Genomic DNA, 16,816 nt, shown 5'->3' with positions numbered 1-16,816 from the left:
AAAAAGCTATTGTAGGCATTATAGAAATTTCTCATTTTGTGATCCAACATGAACCTGATTTTCCCAATCTACCCGCATATTGAAATCCCCGGTGATTATTTTAACATTGTCCTTTTGGCATGTATTTTCATTTCCAGTTGTAATATGTAGGCCACATCCTTACCACTGTTTGGGGGTCTGTAGACAACTCCTATCAGAGTCTTATCACCCTTGCAGTTACTAAGCTTTATCTACAATGGTTCAACACCATCTGACCCTATGTCACCTCTTTCTAATGCTTTGATTACATTTTTTCCCAACAGAGCCATGCCGGTCTCCTCCGCCTTCCAGCCTGTCCTTTTGATACAACGTGTATCCGTGGATGTTAGGCTCCCAGCTATAATTTTCTTTTAGCCACGATTCAATAATGCCTGCAAAGTCATACCTTATTCCTCATACTATGCACATTCAAATATAACACCATCAGTCCTGTATTCACCCTTTTGTATTTGGTCCCCTTTTACATGGGAACAATTCTGTTGACTGCAATTTTGTTCTATCATCAGCCTCACTTTGCTAGCAGTCTCACTACACCTATTATGTACTGCTGCTGCAAGGACAAATTTCATGACGTATGCTGGTGATATTAAATCTCATTTTGATTCTGGTATTCAATTCTATTCTTTGTTTTGTGTAGTTGTGGATATTGTAGAAGGTCAATGTAGGTTTCAATGGGACATCGACAGGATGCAGAGAAGATGGAGTTCAACCCGGAAAAGTGTGAAGTGATTCATATTGGAAGGTCAAATTTGAAGGCAGAATACAGTGTTAATGGTAGGATTCTTAACAGTGTGGACGAACAGAGGGCTCTTGGGGTCTACATCCATAAATCCCTCAAAGCTGCCACACAAATTGATAGGTTTGTATGAAGACATATGTTATGTTGGCCTTCTTTAGTCAGAGGATTAAAGCTCAAGAGCCTCAGGGTAATGATACAACTCTACAAAACCCGGGTTAGACCACACTTTGAGTATTGTTTTAGGTTCTGATTGCCTCATCATAGGAAGGATGTGACAAAACACACTGTTGAAGGTAAAGCTGTGGATGTGTATCTTAGAAAGGTGTTTGTTAAGGTTCCCCATAGTAGGCTCATTCAGAGATTCAGGAGGTATATGACATGATTGTGTGGATGCAGGACTGACTTGCCCACAGAAGGCAGAGGGTGGTTGTAGATGGATCATATTCGGCCTGGAGGTCAGTGACTCAGTGACCAGTGGTGTGCCACAAGGATGTGCTCTTTGTGATTTTTATAAATGACTTCGATGAGGAAGTAGGTTAGTAAGTTTTAGATACGCCAGGTTGGTGGAGTTGTGGATAGTGCAGAGGATTGTTGCATTTGCAATGAGACATTGACAGTGTGCAGAATTGGCAGGTGGAGCTCAACCTGGAGAAATGAGAAGTGATTCGATTTGGAAGGTTGAATTTGAAGGCAGAATACAGGGTTAAAGGCAGACTTCTTAGCAGTGAGTGTGGAAAAAAAGAGGGACCGTGGCTTCCACATCCATAGATCCCTCAGAATTGCTGTGCAAGTTGGTGGGGTTATATCATAGTCTGAGTGGAGAGGACAAGAATGTTACTGTCACCCAAGCACAAATGACTGTTGAACTAGTCACTCACAAAAATGCCCTCCAGCAGTTGAAGCATTGTTGCAAGAACATCAACACTGTAGCTTAGAAAGACTCTGCAAAAGTATTGGCGTGCTGACCTGCATTAGTCAGGGGGATGAGGGGAGACATTGAGTTCAAGAGCTAAGAGTTAATGTTGCAGCTCCATAAAACTCTGGTTAGACCACACTAACCCATATTGTGTTCACCTCTGGTTGATGCATTATAGGAAGGAAGTGGAAGCTTTAGAGAGGCTGCAGAGGAGGAGATTTGCCAATACGCTATCTGAATTAGAGAGTGTGTTTTATGAGGAAAGGTTGAGCAAGCTGGGGCTTTTTTTTTGGAGTGAAGGAGGATGAGAGGTGTCTTGATAGAGGTGTACAGGATGATAAGAGGCATAGATAAAGTAAGTAGCCAGAGATTTTTTCCCAGGCTGGAAATAGCTGAGACCAGGGAACATAATTCTAAGGTGATTGGAGGAAAGTAGAACAAGGATGTCACAGGTAAGTTTTTTACAAGGAGGGTCATGGGTGTGTGGAATTCACTGCCCGCTGTGGCGGTAGAGGCCAATACTCTTAGATAGGCACATGGATGATAGGAAATTGAAGAGCTACGTAAGAGAGAAGGGTTAGGTTGATTCTGGAGTAAGCTAAAAGGCCTGCACAACATTGTGGGCTGAAGGGCCTGTACTGTGCTGTAGCGTACTATTTTATATACGCTACATGTGTGGCGTTTACTCATTCTTCTTTTGACTGCAAGATCTTCTCTGGGATGCTCGACTTCTCCCTGAGTTCCAAAGAAGTTCTGGTTTGAAGTATTGATCTGGAAACACCTGCCCCTCAGAAGGTCAAAATCAGTGCTGATGGCAATGGCAAAGGTGAACTCCATCACTGATAAATGCACTTGTTAAGGAGTGGCGTTTAAGATATTGGAAGTGGTCCACATTTTCTGTGGTCATCTCTATGGATCCTCATTTTCAAAGGTCAGTGCTATACACAGAACCATGTAACAGGGAATCTCTGTTTCACTGATTAAAGATAGACAGGGCTGGAAACACTCAGAAGGTCCGACAACATCCATGGTTATCATGAGTGTCAGCAATTTTCCAGATCTCCTGAATGTTCTCCATCAAATGTTATTCAGACCACAGGGTTTCTTCTGGACTGCCACCTGATCTGCTGCATCTTTCCTCGTGAGACTTGTGGGAGTTTCCAATCCAGGAATACTTCTGTTTGTGGTAATCATCAGCTCTAGCTCCCAGTCTTTTCTTCTCAAAGCAGCTAATTTTTTTTTGCGTTGATAGAGAAGTCAGGAATCTCTTTACAGGTTTTGATCATGATGGACTTCTTGGCTGTGGAATCTCTGCTGCCTGTACTGTGTCTGATGTGTAATCTAAGAAGATTAGCTTTATTTGTCACATACCAATCAAAACATAGAGTGAAATACATCAGTTGCATCAACAACATACATGGTCCGAGGATGTACTGGGGGGCAGGCTGCAAGAGTTTGCATACCTCTGGCGCCAACCTAGCATGCCCAGCACAACAGATCAAACTCAAATGGACTAACAACCTAATTCTGCTCTTGTGTCTTGCAGTCTACCCCTAAGACGAATGTAGTATTGGAATGTGGGAGGAAACTGGAGCACCCGGAGGAACCCATGCATTCACAGGAAAACATGCAAGCTCCTTACAGACACTGGTAGGAATTGAACCACAATCTTACGATCACTGGAGCTTTAAAGCATTATGTTAACTGACGCATGCAAAAAATAAGAGTTAAATTCAATGTTTTTTCTGAGCTTCGGTATTGATTTTCTTGCAAAAATACTTTGATTGCAGGTGTAAGTTACAGAGCATATTTGAGAGTGACCAGTCCAACAGTTGCTAGTACTTGGGTGGTAGTGACAATCCTCTCCTCTCTCACTTAAACAATAATATAATTGAACAGGTTCCAGAGTCGGGACCGTGGGTGTTGCTATGCTCAAAGTTCAATGTAAATTTATTATCAAAGTACAGACACTGTATGTCAGAAATACAACCCTGAGATTCATTTTCTTGTGGGCATATGAAAAAAAATCTATAGACTAGTAACGAGAACAGAATCAATGAAAGACATATATCAATGTACATGTGAGAATTCAACCAGGGTACAGAAGACAACAAATTGTCAAAATTCAAAAAAGAAGAAACAATAATAACAAATAAATAAGCAATAAGCATCAAGAACATGAGAGGAAGAGTCCTTGAAAGTGAGTCCATAGGTTATGGGAACGATGGTGCAAGTGAAGTTGAGTGAAGTTATTCCCTTTGGTTCAAGAGCCTGATGGTTAATTTCACTCAACTTCACTATGGTGTGTTGCACCTGAAAAAACAAAGACTTGGCTATTGCAAGACCATGTCAAAGTAAAAGTGAATTTATTATCAAAGCACATGTACACACGGTGGCCACTTTATTAGCTGCAGGAAGTACCTAATAAATGATAGGATACGATAGGGTCTTTTAAGAGTCTCCTGGATAGGTACATGCAGCTTAGAAAAATAAGAGCTATGAGTAACATTAGGTAATTTCTAAAGTAAGTGCATATTCAGCACAGCATTGTGGGCCGAAGGGCCTGTATTGTGCAGTAGATTTTCTATGTTTCTAATAAAGTGGCCACTGAATGCAGTCTGTGATCTTCTGCTGCTGTAGCTCTTCCACTTCCAGTTTCGATGTGTACGCATTCAGAGATATTCTTCTGCACACTATTGCTGTAATGCATCATTACTTGAGATACCGTTGTCTTCCTGTCAGCTTGAATCAATCTGGCCATTCTCCTCCATCCACCCTCTCTAATTAACAAGGCATTTTCATCCATAAAGCTGTCACTCCCTGCACGCTTTCTTGTTTCTCGCACCATTCTCTGTGAACATGAGTGACCCTCGTGCATGAATATCTCAGGACCTCAGCAGTTTCTGAAATACTCAAACCATCCCATCTGGCACCAACAATTTTTTCATGGTCAAACTCACTTAGATCAAAATTAATTGCCATTGTGATGTCTTGCGCTGAATGACAACTGAACCTCTTGACCATTTATTGATTTGTTGCCACAAGTTAGTCTGATTAGTGGCTACGAAATATATGTCACAATATACTACCTTGAGATTCATTTTCTTGCAGGCTTTTACAGGAAAGTAAAGCAATGCAATAGTCCCTATGAAAAATTCTACATTGATAGAGACTGGCAGACAACCAATGGGCAAAGAAAACAAATGGTACATATATAAAATGAGAATATGAGTTGCTTTGTCCTTGAAAATAAGTCCATAGGTTTTGGAATCAGTTCAGTGTTGAGATGACTGAATTTATCTACACCAGTTCAGAAGCCTGATGGTTGAAGGGTGATAACTGTTCCTTAACCTGGTGATGTGGGACCTGAGGCTCCCGTACTTCCTTCCCAATGGCAGCAGCAAGAAAAGAGCTTTGGCTGTACGGTGGGAGTTCTTGATGGTGGATGCTGCTTTTGTTGGGCAAACCTCCTTGCAACTGTGCTCATTGGGTTGGAGTTCTTTGCCTGTAATGGGCTGTGTCAACTACTTTCTGCAGACTTTTCCATTCCTGGACATTTTTTTCCATACCATGCAGTGCTGCAATCCATTAGGATACCCTCCACGGTGCCTCGAGGACATTAAGTCATGAAATATTACATTACAGAAGAAGGCACTCCATGCCCTCTCCAGTGCAATCATTCCCTTCTAATATTATGGTAACCAGAAATGCACACACTTGATAAAATAAATATTTCCAGTCTCAATGGAGAGGAATAATCGGGACTGATGTTAGCCGGTCTCCATTCCTCCTGTAATCCAGAACCAGCTCCTTTGCTGTTGTGACACCGAGGGGGAGGTTGGTTTCTTGACAATACTGTGTCAGAGAGATGACTTCTTCCCAGTAGGCCACCTTGTTATTGTTTTAGATTAGGCCAATCAATATAGTGTCATCAGCAAATTTAATTAGCAGATTAGAGCTGTGGGTGGCGACATAGTCATGGGTATACAGGGAGTAAAGGAAGGGGCTTAGTACACAGTCCTGAGGGGTTCCCTTGTTGAGAATTAGAGGGGTGGAGAAGAGGGAGCCCACTCTTACTGCCTGCCGGCGATCTGACAGGAAGTCCAGGATCCAGCTGCATAAGGCTGAGGTCTCTGAGCTTCCTGTTGAGCTTGGAGGGAATCATGGCGTTGAATGCTGAACTGTAGTCCAAGGACAGCATTCTCACACGAGCATCCTTCTTCTCCAGATGTATAAGGACAGTACGTAGAGCAGTGGCTATTGCGTCATCTGTCGATCGGTTGTGTCAGTAGGTGAATTGCAGGGCGCCCAGTTTGGGTGACAGCAAGCTGCAGATGTTGACCAGCCTCTCAAAGCATTTGCTTATTATTGAGATGAGTGTGACAGGATGCCAGTCACTCAGGCATGTTACCTTGGTCTTTTTTGGTACAGGGACAATGGTGGATAATTTGAAGCAGGAGGGCACTCTACACTGGGAGAGAGAGAAATTACGAATATCTGTAAACATACCAGTTGTGCTGCACACATCTTGACTACTCATCCTGGGACGCCATCCAATCCCGCAGCCTTGCAACAATCCACTCATTGGAAACATCTGCGTACGTCAGCCTCAGAGACGACCAGTTTACAGTTATTTGCAGTTCATTATTGAAAGTATTATTCTTTGCTAAATCATCTCCGCTGCTCTGCATGCTCCGCTGGTTCAAGCCTTCTCTACATCTCCTGACATCAGCTTGTACTCTTTCCCCTCCCTCCACTTCCTTATACTGTTTTCTCTGCCTTCCTTTCCAGTCCTGAAGAAGAATCTCAGCCTGAAGTGTCAACAGTTTATTCCTCTCCAAGGATTCTGCCTGATCTGCTCAATTTTCCTAGTATCTTGTGTCTGTTTCTCTGGGTTTCCAGCATCTGCAGAATATAGAACACAGAACATTAGTGCTCTGGAACAGGTCCTTCGGCCCCCAATGTTGTGTTGAACCAAGTAAACTAGTAATCAAATGGCCAACTAAATTAATCTCTTCTGCCTACACATTGTCCATATCCTTTCATTTTCTTCAAATTTGTGCGCCTACCTATTCAAACATCTCTTAAAAGTCTCTAATGTTTCTCTCTCTACCATTACCCCAGAAATTATATTCCAGGCACCCACCACGCTCTGTGTAAAAAACTTGCTGCTCACCTCTCCTCTGAAATAACTTCCTCTCATCTGAATTGCATGCCATATGGTACTAGCCATTTCAACTCTGGGAAAAAGTTATAATCTGTCTATCAATGGCTCTCATAATCGTATAAGCCTCTATCAGATTTCCCTGTCAGGCCTATGCAAGCAGGCACCTCCCAGTCTCCACCCGGCTAACTGGAGTAAGCTGCCACTCATCTAACTCATCACCTGCAGCCTATTTAAACCCAGCACTCATCCACAGTCCTTGTTCACCCGTCGGAGCAGCCAGCCTCAACCAGCTGCTCCTACTTTTCAGTTACATTGTTGCCTACCGTGTTAAGTATCTGTTCTCCCTTGTTTTATAGTCCCTCATGGGTTGGTATTTTGAAGTTTATTAGTAAAATAGCATTGACTGCTAAATCATCTCCAACGCACTGCTTTTGGGTCAAGCCATCTCTACAATTCCTGACAGGATGAGTGAACCAGCGATGGACCCTCCAGCGTATGCTTGCCTGAAGGAAGTCATCTGTCTACAGTAGCACGTGATTCAGAACCAGTGGGAAACCATCTGGTGGCCACTCTCAATCAACCCTCCATCCCATTCCAGCAACCCTGCGCCAGTCAACCTCCTTCCTCGCAGCCCCAAATTCTGCTGCCCGAATGCTTTGATGGATCCCCGATCTGATGTTTCAACTTCCTGTCCCTGTGCATTTTACATTTCCAGCTCCAGCCATCTCTGTAATCTATGGACTGAGCTAAGATTTCTCTCTCCTGACTGGGTGAGCTCTGACCTGGGTTAAATGAGACAATAAGACCACCAATTTTTTGATTATGAAGACACGTAGTCCCCTTTTATTGTCATTTAGTAATGCATGCATTAAGAAATGATACATTGTTTCCTCCGGTGTGATATCACAAAACACAGGACAAACCAAGACTGAAAAACCTGACAAAACCACATAATTATACATATAGTTACAAACAGTGTAACAATACCATAACTTGATGAAGAAAGTCCATGAGCACAGTAAAAGTTCAAAGTTTCTCAAATGTCCCACATCTCACACAGACAGGAGAAGGAAGAAAAACTCTCTCTGTCATGCCCGACCACAGTCCGACTCTGAGTCATCCGAAAACTTCGAGCTCTGATCAGCTCTCCGACATCGAGTACTAAGCGGCATCTCTGCCGAACGACTCGACCTCCTTCTCGGTCGCCAAACACAGGCAAGGCCGAGGATTTTGAGGCCTACCCTCCGAAAGATTCCCAACCACACAGTAACGACAGCAGCGAACGGGCATTTCAGAAATTTCTCCAGATGTTCCTCTGTGCTTTCACGTCCACCCTCCATCAAATCAGAATTGTCCACAGCCCCAATTTAACAGATACAACATCATTTTTCACTGCAGGGCTGCGCACGCAAAGGCGCGCCACCATCTTCTCCTCCTGCCTTTTTTGCAATATATATGAAGGATACACCGCTCAGATGCGGTGTTTTCGACCATCCAGGAAGTGGAAGGGGGCAGTGGATTAGATACTTCACATGCATCAAGGCTGATGCTCAGTGCCAGATTACTCCAGCACATTTCAGGCTGCACACCCTCATCTCTCGCCCCTTCTACATCACGGCCATTGATGGACTTCCCTTAGATCTAGGGTGATCAGAGCGTGCACTCGGCCTGTGCACATGAGCATTGGAGAGCACCGTGTGTCCATCCAGTTCCTCCTGATTGACTCACCCAACACCATCTCATCTTGGGTTGCTCCTGGCAACCCTCACATAGCCTGGTCAATCTGGTTCACTGCTGAGTTGGAGGCGCACCTGCTGGATGGACCTGCCTGCATCCTCAGCTGGCTGTACCCTGTAAACCTGTAGAGAAAGGAGCAGCCCCAGACCTCACCAAACTTCCACAGGAATATAATAACTTAGTTCACCCATGCTGGAATACTCAGAAGAGGGCACAAAGGCCCAACCTTCTGCTACCAGGGCAATTGCTATCGCTGCCCAGCCAAACTACTCTGGTCTGGGGTCATGTTTCAAGGTTTCAAAGGTACATTTAATGTCAGAGAAATGTATACAATATACATCCTGAAATGCTTTTTCTTCGCAACCATCCACGAAAACAGAGAAGTGACCCCAACGAATGAATGACGGTTAAATGTTAGAACCCCACAGCTCTCCACACCTGCCCCTCCCACGCATAAACAGCAGCAAAACAACGATCTCTCCTCCCCCACCAGCAAAAAAAAAAGCATTAGCACTCACCATCGAGCCCTCAAGCGTGCAGCAAAGCAAGAGCAAAGGCATAGACTTGCAGTGCCCCAAAGACTACTTGTTCACCAGGTATTCGACATACCACAGGCTCTCTCTCTCTCTCTCTCTCTCTCTCTCTCTCTCTCTCTCTCTCTCTCTCTCTCTCTCCCTAATAAGGGAGAAAGGGATGTCTCCATTTCTCAGCGAGAGGGTAGACTCGCTGATTTACGATGTTAAAAGTCCATTGCATTGCTTTTTCCCAGCTCTGTGCTCAAAGATCTCGGGTCTCTGGGGACACAGACAGAGATCTTCCGTCTCCCACGACACACTGATTTCCTACCGGGACACCGACCTTCAGTCCGCCTGGCCCCAAAGCCACGAGATCCCAGAACTTCGAAGGTGAGCTAATCTCTCAGGTCGCATCCTTGGCAGGCCAGTCATGAAACCCCAATAGCGGGTCCCATTCCCTCAAAGAACCGAAGTCAGTGTGTAATTCCAGGTCAGGGTCTGCAGAAGAACCCAGAGAGGGAAAAATAGAGATATTAAAGATGGAAATAGAGCTGTTTCTGAAGATGCAAACAAAGGAGTAGCCCTTAAATGCCATTGTCTCCTCCTGGCTGTTCACTCCACATCTGTCCCTTCACACTGACTCACTCAAACTCTTGCCTCGGTTTATTGGTCCCTGTAGAATTACCCATCACATCAACCCAATAACTTGCCATCTCCAGCTACCACCATCCCTCAGGACCACACCTACCTACCATTTGTCCGACCTCAAGCCCGACAGTCTGACAGTCAACCCACATGACCCTGCAACGTCAGAACCAAGGTTGGTGAAAGGTGCTTCAGTGTATATGGTTCACCGGTCGGTGGGCTCATGTTGTCGTGCATGGGGTGTGCAGTACATGCTCGACTGGGAAGGGAATTCTTTGAGGAAATTACAGGTAGGATAGATCAAGAGGATGCAGTGGTTGTAGTATATTTGGACTTTCAGAAGGCCTTTGGCAAAGTGCCTCACATGAGGCTCCTTACCAAGCTGAGAGTCCATGGTATTACAGGAAAGATACTAACATGGTTAGAGCATTGGCTGATTGGTTGGAGGCAGCGAGTGGGAATAAATGGATCCTTTTCTGGTTGGCTGCCAGTGACGAGTGGTGTTCCACAGGGGTTGGTCTTAGGACCGCTTCTTTTTATGCTGTATATAAATGATTTAGATGATGGAATAGATGGCTTTGTTACCAAGTTTGCAGATGATACAAAGTTTGGTGGAGGGCCAGGGAGTATTGAGGAAACAGGTAGGATGCAGCAGGACTTAGACAGATTAGAAGAATGGGTCAGAAACATTTAAAAAAAACATAGAAACATAGAAAACCTACAGCACAATACAGGCCCTTCGGCCCACAAAGTTGAGCCGAACATGTCCCTACCTTAGAAATTACTAGGCTTACCCATAGCCCTCTATTTTTCTAAGCTCCATGTACCTATCCAAAAGCCTCTTAAAAGACCCTATCGTATCCACCTCCACCGCCATTGCCGGCAGCCCATTACACGCACTCACCACTCTCTGAGTGAAAAACTTACCCCTGACATCTCATCTGTACCTCCTCCCCAGCACCTTAAACCTGTGTCCTCTTGTGGCAACCATTTCAGCCCTGGGAAAAAGCCTCTGACTATCCACACGATCAATGCCTCTCATCATCTTATACACCTCTATCAGGTCACCTCTCATCCTCCGTTGCTCCAAGGAGTAAAGGCCGAGTTCACTCAACCTGTTTTCATAAGGCACGCTCCCCAATCCAGGCATCATCCTTGTAAATCTCCTCTGCACCCTTTCTATGGTTTCTACATCCTTCGTGTAGTGAGGCGACCAGAACTGAGCACAGTACTCCAAGTAGGATCTGATCAGGGTCCTATATAGCTGCAACATTACCTCTCAGCTCCTAAATTCAATTCCATGATTAATGAAGGCCAATACACCGTACACCTTCTTAACCACAGAGTCAACCTGCGCAGCTGCTTTGAGTATCCTATGGACTCTGACCCCAAGATCCCTCTGATCCTCCACACTGCCAAGAGTCTTACCATTAATACTATATTCGCCATCATAATAGCAAATGGCAAAATGGCAAATGAAATACAATGTTGGAAAATGCATGGTCATGTACTTTGGTAGTAGAAATAAATGTGTGGACTATTTTCTAAACAGTGAGAAAATCCAAAAATCTGAGATGCAAAGGGACTTGGGAGCCCTTGTGCAGAGCACCCTGAAGTGCAGAATTTGCTGGTTGAGTTGTTGGTGAGGAAGGCAAATGACATGTTAGCATTCATTTCAAGAGGTCTAGAATACAAGAGAAAGAATGAAATGCTGAAGCTTTATAAAGTACTGGTGGGGCCTCACCTTGAGTATTGTGAACAGTTTTGGGCCGCACATCTTAGAAATGATGTGCTGGCATTGGAGAGGGTCTAGAGGAGGTTCACAGGGATGATTCCAGGAATGAAAGTTAACAACTTTACCCAGTTAACAATCATCACCTGCCACTTGTTTCCAACTCATTACCTACAGCCTATTTAAACCCAGCTCTCATCCACAATCCTTGTTCACATTGAACCAGCTGGCCTCAACCAGTAGTTGGTTCTACTTTTCAGTTACCTTCATGCCTGCGGCATTAAGTGTCTGTTCGCTCTTGTTCTGTGGCCCCGCGTGGCTTCTTATTTGACAGTTTCTTGGTAAAATATCATTTACTGCTAAACCGTCTCCACTGGGCTGCTTTTGATAGCACATGCCCTCTAATCCTGGCAGCATCCTGGTAAACCTCTTCTGCACCCTCTCCAAAGCCTCGACATCCTTCCTATAATAGGGCGGCAGGAACTGTATGCAATAATCCAGATACGGCTTAACTAGAGTTTTTTTATAAGCTACAGCATAACTTCCTGACTTTTGAACTCAAAACCTCTAGTGATTAAACATTCAAAGTTACATTTTTATTTTAGAAATCATGCCTTTATAAAAATAATGATCTTCACTGTTGCATACCACATGTACAAATCCATGTATTTTATTGCTGTTCTTCAGTGATGAGATCATGTACCACAAGGTAGCTGTAGGGAGCAGTTTGATAAGTACTTGGAGACCAGGACAAGACTGGCCCTTCGCTGGATCACGTCTCATGGAAACTATGAGAAAACCCAGGATTGACTTTCCTGCCTCAAACCTAATGGCTGGCCTTGGTGCCTGGTGGGATTTTCAGCACTCTCACTGGATTTCTCCCGCCTCCTCTTTCTCTCTCTTTGTCTCTCCAAAACATTTGGTCTTAATTGGTCTATTGGCTGAGACTGTGATCTGGAATCTTCATGCCCTGGCTGCTGTCCCAGCAGCCATTTACTCATCTACCACTGACAGTGTTTAATGGAAAATCTGTGTCCATTTATGTTGTGAAAAAAAGCTGAGCTCAAAGCAAATGACAAATTCAGAGAACCTCTCAGTAGCTCAGTAGAGGATTTCAGTATCGAGCATTTCACAGACGTTGTGCAGCTTTCAAAAGCTTATCAAAGCCTAGCTTTTACACAAAGAGCAAGATGATTTTCAGTCAGTACAACAAAAATGTAGCATAAAGGGATAAAGGGACAAAACACACACACACACACACACACACACACACACACACACACAGAGCACACTCACAGGCACACACATGCACATACATACCAACACACTCACATACATACAGACAGAGACACACAGACTCACACACAGTCACACTCAGACGCACACAGACACATACACACGCGCGCGCGCGCGCGCGCACACACACACACACACACACACACAGAAATAGACGCACACGGAAACAAATGCACACACACACAAAACACACAGACAGACACACACACAAACATACACATACACACACACAGAGTACACATACACATACACAAGTACATTCATATAACACATCGAAACAGACATACACATATATATCCGTACAGATAACACATAAAAGCAATCACTCACAGAGACATTCACACACTCTCACACACATTCACATACATTCACATGCACACATTCATTCTGAGATATCACACACAGAAACAGACATACACACGCAGATGACACACACATACATTCGCACACACACTAACACACATTTACACATATACATTCAAATGCACACTCATACACACACAAACACAAACACAAAGCCACATGCACACACACAAGCACAAAGCCACAGACACACACACACAGACTCACAGACACACACACACACACAGAATCAGGTACTCTCAGATACCAACACAGAAACATACACACAACCACACACAGACACACACACACACACTAACACACCTATACAGACACATAAACACACAGCTACATACACACACACACACACACACACACACACACACACACACACACGCAATCACACACGCTCTCACACACACTCACATTCACTCTCACACCCTAACACATACAAAAACAGTTATTCAATGGAATAATTGGTATGAATTGCTTAGAAATGGAGAATTCTTTCCAATGATCAGCGTTTCACTTAAGACTTTTGGCAAGTTCAGTGTGAAGTGCTTTCGAAGTAAATAGCTCTTTACCTTGCATGGAAAACTGATGTTAATTACCAATTGCCAGCAATCCTTGAAAGTATACTACAACTTCTTAGACCAATACTGCAATGCAGTTGGTGAAGGTAATCCTCCAGGAGAGAGAGGTCAAGAGTTTGAGAAAACCAACCCGGGAGCAATAGAATGTGGGAAATCCAGAACAACACACACAAAATGCTGAAGGAATTCAGCAGCTCTGGCAGTTTCTATGGAGAAGAATAAACAGTCAACATTTTGGGCTAAGACCCCTCATCAGGGCTGGAGAGGAAGGGAGTAGAAGGCAAGATAAGAGGATGGGGAGACAGTGGACTATAAGATGGCACGTGATAGGTGAGACAAGGTGAAAGGGAAGGTTGATGGGTGGGGAAGTGGGAATGAAACAAAATACTGGGTGGTGATATGTGTAAGAGGTGAAAGGCTGAAAAAGAAATAATCTGATAGGAAAGCATAGTGGACTATAGAAGAAAGTGAAGGGGAAGAAGAACCAGAGGGAGTTGGGTCCCCCTATCACCTGCCAGCTTGCACTCCTTCCCCTCCCCCCACCTTCTTATTCTGGCATCTTCCCTTTCTCAAAAGCCGTGGATGAACCAGGAGGTATGTCGTCTGCAGAAGCCTAGATCTGTGCCATTCAAGACTGGGGACACAGATCTGTGTCAGAAAACCAGATATGACGCAGAGTCTATTTCAAGGGTGAAGGGACAATTTCAGACAAGGTTGGAGATGACATCGAATGCACGACAACTCTGGCAGGGTCTGCAAGAAATTATTTCCTACAAAGTGAAACCCAACAGCATGAATGGCAGCGATGCTTCACTACCAGATGAACTCAGCACCTTCTATGCCTGCTTTGATAGGGAGGATAGAACTACAGCTGTGAAGATCCCTGGTGTACCTGGTGACTCTGTGATCTCCGTCTCACAGGCCATTGTTAGGCTAGTTTTTTTTGCGTGTGCCTGCGTGTGTGCGAGCCTGTGCGTGCCCCTGTATGCGTCCGTGATGATGTCCTTTTCATGGCTTTTACAAGGCGCGGAGCGAGAGAGAGACTGTGTGGCGCGCCACTCCTCACACAGACATTTTCACAGTATTTTTCCCTTTATTTTATGAGGTCGAGTTGCGATCTCGACACTCAACCCAGCACGGATGGAAAGCGTACATGGGAGCGGACCCGACTAGTTTCGAACCCAGGAACCTCCACTCTCTGGTCCAGTGCTGATGTCGTTGCACCACCAGCCGGCCCTGTTAGGCTGTTTTTAAAGAGGCTGAACCCTTGGAAGGTGGAAGGTCCCAATGTTAAGGTTCTGAAAACCTGTGCCAACCAACTGGCGGGAGTATTCAAGAACAGTTTCAACCTCTCACTGCTATGGGCGGAACTTCCCACTTGCTTCAAAAAGGCAACAATTATACCAGTGCCTAAGAAGAATAATGTGAGCTGCCTTAATGACTATCACCCAGTAGCACTCACATCTACACTGATGAAATGCTTTGAGAGGTTGGTCATGACTAGACTGAACTCCTGCCTCAGCAAGGACCTGGAACCATTGCAATTTGCCTATCGCCACAATAGGTCAACGGCAGATACAATCTCAATGGCTCTTTACACGGCTTTAGACCACCAGAACAATGCAAACACCCGTGTCAGGATGATGTTCATCATCTATAGCTCAGCATTTAACGCCATCATTCCCACAATCTTATTTGAGAAGTTGCAGAACTCGGTACCTCCCTCTGCAATTGGATCCTCGACTTCCTAACCAGAAGACCACAATCTGTGTGGATTGGTGATAATATCTCCTCCTTGCTGACGATTAATACTGGTGCACCTCAGGGATGTGTGTTTAGCGCTCTGCTCTACTCTCTAGATACTGTGTGGCTAGACATAGCTCAAATACCATCTATAAATTTGCTGACAATACAACCATTGTTGGTAGAATCTCAGGTGGTGACGAGAGGGCGTACAGGAGTGAGATATGCCAACTAGTGGAGCGGTGCCGCAGCAACAACCTGGCACTCAACATCAGTAAGACGAAAGAGCTGATTGTTGACTTCAGGAAGGGTAAGATGAAAGAACACACACCAATCCTCATAGAGGGATCAGAAGTGGAGAGAGTGAGCAGCTTCAAGTTCCTGGGTCTCAAGATCTCTGAGGATCTAACCTGGTCCCAACATACCGATGTAGTTATAAAGAAGGCAAGGCAGCGACTATACTTTATTAGGAGTTTGAAGAGATTTAGTATGTCAACAAATACACTCAAAGACTTCTATAGATGTACTGTGGAGAGCATTCTGACAGGCTGCATCACTGTCTGGTATGGGGGGGTGGTGGTGGCTACTGTACAGGACTGAAAGAAGCTGCAGAATATTGTAAATATAGTCAGCCCCATCTTGGGTACTAGCCTACAAAGTACCCAGGACATCTTCAAGAAGTGGTGTCTCAGAAAGGCAGCGTCCATTATTAAGGACCTCCAGCACCCAGGGCATGCCCCTTAACAAATTTTACAACACATGCCGGTGATAATAAACCTGATTCTAATCCTGGTCTCGGCCTGAAACGTTGACTGTATATTCCTTTCCATAGGTACTGCCTGATCTGCTGAGCTCCTCCAGCATTTTATGCGTGTTAATGCAGGAAATCATACCAGACAAATTGCATAAAGCTAGCTCCCAAAATCAGGATGAGCAAAATTAACTCACTGAACGGTTTGTGAGTAAGTATTTGTTGTGCGAAATCAGGTTCATGGGTTCAGCAAGTGGGGACAGAATTCAGTCACTACCAGTAAGTAGGTTAAAAATTTATTTACAAGACAAAATGGACACTAAATGTTGAGTAAATCATTAAGCTAAACTTGATTACAGATACATATCTAAATTGAGCACTCAAAGTGACAGGACAATTCGGATACCGAACATTTACACAGTAGCAAATTAAAGTGTGCACCCGAGCCCTCTTTACTGCAGCACACATCCAGTGTTTAACGTTGCAGCGGCACCCTTGTCTACCTGGCCCATGTGACCAGAGAGTGAAAAGAGGCTGCGTGGTTACTGCCGTCCAAATTTAAACTCTACTGGTGCCATGATGTCGTCAGCTACCTGGCAGC

At 44.5% G+C, this 16,816-nt stretch overlaps 1 long non-coding RNA gene across 1 annotated transcript; it reads right to left on the bottom strand.

The window, feature by feature from the left end:
• Nucleotides 1-4,552: 4,552 nt before the first annotated feature.
• LOC140202133 (uncharacterized) lies at nt 4,553-11,970 on the bottom strand. Its single transcript, XR_011887006.1, has 3 exons — nt 11,755-11,970; nt 9,117-9,611; nt 4,553-6,599 (listed from the first exon to the last, which is right to left on the bottom strand). It is a non-coding gene; the product is annotated as an uncharacterized lncRNA (long non-coding RNA).
• Between the last annotated feature and the right edge of the window lie 4,846 nt (nt 11,971-16,816).

Source organism: Mobula birostris, chromosome 8, assembly GCF_030028105.1.
Source record: "Mobula birostris isolate sMobBir1 chromosome 8, sMobBir1.hap1, whole genome shotgun sequence".
NCBI lineage: Eukaryota > Metazoa > Chordata > Chondrichthyes > Myliobatiformes > Myliobatidae > Mobula > Mobula birostris.
Note: the sequence above shows the minus strand (reverse complement) of the source record. Positions and strands in the feature narration are given on the sequence as shown.